The following is a 4,623-nucleotide window of genomic DNA, read 5'->3' on the forward strand; positions in this document are numbered from 1 at the left end:
CTTATGGCTAAGTTCTCAAAAGCAACTGCAATACAAACAAAAATTGACAAGTGGGACCTAATTAAACTAAAGAGCTTCTGCACCACAAAAGAAACTCTCAACAGAGTCAACAGACAACCCACAGATTCGCATCCAACAAAGGTCTACTATCCACAACCTATAAGGAATTTAGAGAATTTAAATGCAAAAAACAAATACCCACATTAGAAAGTGGGCAAAACACATGAACAAGCACTTCTCAAAAGAAGACGTACAAGTGGCCAACAAATACGAAAAAATGCTCAACATCACTGATCATGGGAGAGATGCAAATCAAAATCACAATGAGACACCATATAAGGGAACACTTCTACATTGTTGGTGGGAATGTAAATTAGTTCAGCCACTGTGGAACGCAGTTTGGAGAGTTCTCAAAGAACTTAAAACATTTGACCCAGCAATCCCATTATTGAGTGTCTTCCCAAAGGAATATAAGTCGTTTTACCATGAAGACACACACACTCATATTTTTATTGCAGCACTATTCGTAATAGGGAACTGATGGAATCAACCTTGGTGCCCATCAGCAGTAGACTGGATGAAGAAGATGTGGTACACATACGCCATGGAATACTATGTAGTCATAAAGAAGAAATAAATAATGGTTTTTTTGCAGCGACAGGGTTGCAGCTGGAGGCAATTATCCTAAGTGAAGTAACACAGGAACAGAAAACCAAATACCGCTCACTTATAAATGGGAGCTAAGCATTGGGTACTCTTGGACATAGAGATGGGAACAACAGACACTGCGGAGTCCTGGAGGGAGGAAGAAGGGAGAGGGGCAAGGGCTGAAAAACTACCTATTGGTTACTGTGCTCAGTACCTGGGTAAGAGGATCAGTCATGCCCCAAATCTCAGCATCACACCATATACCCGGGGTAACAAACCTGCACGTGTACCACTGAATCTAAAATAAATGCTGAAATTATAAAAAATAAAAAAAACCCAAATGCCCACACTAAAAAGTGGGCAAAACACTGAATCCAAGTGCCTGGGAGAGGAAGGGCAGAGGAAAGAGGCACCTTGGCTCCTTCCTATGGCTCAGTGGTGACCGGCCTTCGGGCAGCCTTTCCAGCACATTCCTCATCCCCAGCACGGGGCGGCGCTGCGGCTTGGACTCAGTGGAAACTGGGCACACCAGCACGCAGTTGTGACAACAGAGTGTGGCCTGGGGAGGGCAGCCTGGCCACTGTGGGGAGGCGGTGCCCCTGGAACCTGGCGCCGTGGCCCCGGCTCCCTCTGTTCCTGCTGGGAGCACGCGCCCCCGCACAGGTGGCCCAGGCGACAAGGCACTTTCTCATGCATTTTCCTGCTGTAGTCTCAGTGCAGCCACCTGAGATGAGGTGGGCACCCATCCCGTCACCCTGCGTTTTCAGGTGGGGAGACTGAGGTTTGGAACTGACACACTGAGCTAGTGCAAGTAGCGGGGACTCCCCAGTGCACGGCTGCTGCTTCCCTCCCATCACCCTGCCCAGTCTGGTCCTGTCTCTGCTCAGCTTCCCAGAAAGGCACTCAGGAAGGACGAGTGATTTCAGAGACTCCCCATCCCTCTTCTCTTCTCCTGCCTCCAGAGCTGTCCTGTCAGAGAATGGACTTGTCAGTGGGGGTCTAGGGCCAGCGAGCCCGGGGCACTGTCACTCCCTGCCCCTTCTCCCCAGGATGCAGGCTCAGGCTCCTGGGGCACTTCACTTTCACCACCTCCCACTTCCAGGGCTCCCCTACCTCCCTCTGTTACACCTGCCCTGCCCCTAAGGTCCCTCCCTCCTCTGGGGTGTCCGCTAACCCCACTGCCTGGAGAAGAAACAATTAACATAAAATGTTGAACTGGGCCGGGCGCAATGACTCATGCCTGTAATCCCAGCACTTTGGGAGGCCAAGGTGGGTGGATCACTTGAGGTCAGGAGTTCGAGACCAACCTGGCCAACACGGTGAAACCCCATCTCTACTAAAAATACAAAAATTAGCCGGGTGTGGTGGCAGGAGCCTGTAATCCCAGCCACTGGGGAGGCTGAGGCAGGAGAATAACTTGAGCCCGGGAGGTGGAGTTTGCAGTGAGCTGAGATTGCGTCACTGCACTCCAGCCTGGGCAACAGAGTGAGACTCTGTTTCAAAAAAAAAAAAAAAAGTCAAAGGGGCTTGGGTAGGGGACTTGCCCCGAGCACACGTGTGAACCAGCGTGGGCAGCGAGTGCCCCCCACAGCAGTGGGGGTGTGGTGTGATGAGTGCAGCGGTCCTCGGTCTCAGTGCCCCCGACAGCAGCGTGTGCTGATACTACCTCTGGGTTTCCCACACGCCTATCACACAGTGAGCACCAGGGCGGCTACGGATCCACGGTCCACCACAACATGCAGCCCGAACACCGCCCAGGCACAGGCTCAAGACAGTCCTCCACATGCCTGGGGGAGGGGATCTCCAGGCTCTGCTGGGCTCCTGTCCCCAGGTAGACTCTAGGAGTACCCGGCCGATTTCCTTCTCGGGGTCCCGGGAAGGCAGCAGGGATGAGAGCAGGAGGCAGACATCCCCTCACGCCGGCATGTTTGCCTGGGACACGCTTCCCTCCCTCACAGTCCCTCCACTTGCTGAGCTGTTTGGCCCCCAGGACCAGGCCAGGTGCACTCAGCTCTGGGGCTTCACACTCGGGGCTGGACACTGCAGGGTGCCTGGGCAGCCCTGGATGCAGGAAGGGAGCCCCAGAGGCCAGACCAGATGCCGGCTAGAATGGGGTGCTTTCCTTCTTGATGTTCCCATGACACTGGGACATAGCTTCCCTCTGGGCAGAAGTATTTGCTGGGTGGCCCCTCTGCTCAGACATCTCCTGAGTGGGAAGGGCAAGTGGGGAGAATTCCCATTTATTGAGCTTTTGCTCCATAGCCTGGCATCAAATAACCTGTCGACCAGATGACTGGATAAAGAAAACAAAGAAAATGAGGAATACACGTGCAATGGAATGTTATTCAGCCTTAAAAAGTGAGAACATTTAAACACATGCCCTGACATGGATGAACCTTGAGGACACTACGCTAAGTGAAATAAGCCAGTCACAAAAGCACAAATATCATAGGATTCAATTTCTATGAGGTATCTGGAGTAGTAAAATTCATAGAGACAGAAACTAGGATGGTGGCTTCTGGGACCTGGGACGCTGGGGAGAATGGGAGTCATTTAACGAGTACATAGTTTCTAATGGCCAAGATGAGAAAGATCTGGAGCTCTGTTTCACAACAACGTAAATACACTCAGCACTAGTGAACTGTGCACTGAAAATGGTTAAGATGGTAAGTTTTATGTTGTGTGTTTTTTTAAATCACAATGAAAACGAGCCTGTCATTCATCCAGAACATCTGTTTAGACAGAGTCAAGGACGGCACACCCCTCGGGGCCTGCACCCTGGGCTTCAGTGAGCATTCGCGGCTGGGTTGGGTGTCTGTGTGTGATTTCAAGCATGCACCTTCCTGGGAATTATGGGGCGACAGGCACCAGGCATGCCAGCGAGAGGCCCCCCTCCAAGGCTCCAGGTACGCCACCAGGAGGAGTGTGCAAACCCCACTGACAGCCTGCAACTGCCTCGCTGTCCTCAGGCCTGGGGAGCCGCAGAGACACAGCGCTGGAGCACTTGTTCTGAGAGAGAGATTTATGTGTGGGAGAAGAAGTCAGTATCGACAAGGGATGAGTTAGGAGAGTAATACTTCAGCTTCCGTTCAGAAACTCTCTGACCGTGAGGCCAGTAGCTCGCCTGGAGGCTGTACTTCAGCCCAGGCAGGCTGGCAGAGCTGGGCCTGTGTCGGTCAGTTGCAGCGTGGGTGCAACTGACCGGTCCCTTGGCCTCCCTGGGCTCAGTGTCCTCCCCATGCCACAAGCGGCCGACTCTCCCACTCTGAGGTCTGTGGAGGAGGGAAGAGGAGGGAAGAAGGGCTGGGGCAGGCAAGCAGGGTAGGGGGGTGTTGATATTGTTGATCTGCACCTACAGCCTGTCAGCAACCACGGAGGTGGCATTTGCCACAGCCCTGCTCAGTGGGACCCAGCACTGCACGTCTTGGGGGTCAGGACTTATCTTCAAGGGTGTGAGAGCAGTGGTGATGTCCTTAGGCTTCGGAAGACACCCCCAAGGGGACTCCCCATCTGCTACGGGGACCCAGAGGGCTTCGGGCCCGGGCTAGGTAGGCACCAGGCAGCCCCAAACCCAGGTCTGAAGCTACGGAGGGTCTGCTGATGGTCACCCGCCTGGCGAGATCCTTTGGTCAGGGAGCGTGGACACACTCTGGCAGGCTGGCAATTCATGGGTTTCATGAAAGTTTGTCTGTATTTTTAATTTGCTGTCTGTGACCTTAAGGAGCTGACCCTCCCCAAGGCTGTCAGGGATAGCTGAGGTTGGTTTTCCTGGGCCCAGCCGTCTGAGGGAGCAGAGAGGAGGTGAGGGGCCCTGGGAGTCTCAGCGTTGTGCCCCGACCCCAGGGGAGGCAGCCCCCAGCCCCTACACATCTGTCTGCCAACGACCTGCCTGGGAGGGCACTGGGGCCCACAGCCTCTGTCTTGTGTGAAATTGTTCTGTGGTCCTGACAGGAGCAGGGCTGCTCTGGGTGTCTG

The sequence above is a fragment of the Mandrillus leucophaeus genome, unplaced genomic scaffold, assembly GCF_000951045.1.
Source record: "Mandrillus leucophaeus isolate KB7577 unplaced genomic scaffold, Mleu.le_1.0 Scaffold533, whole genome shotgun sequence".
Classification (NCBI taxonomy): Eukaryota; Metazoa; Chordata; class Mammalia; order Primates; family Cercopithecidae; genus Mandrillus; species Mandrillus leucophaeus.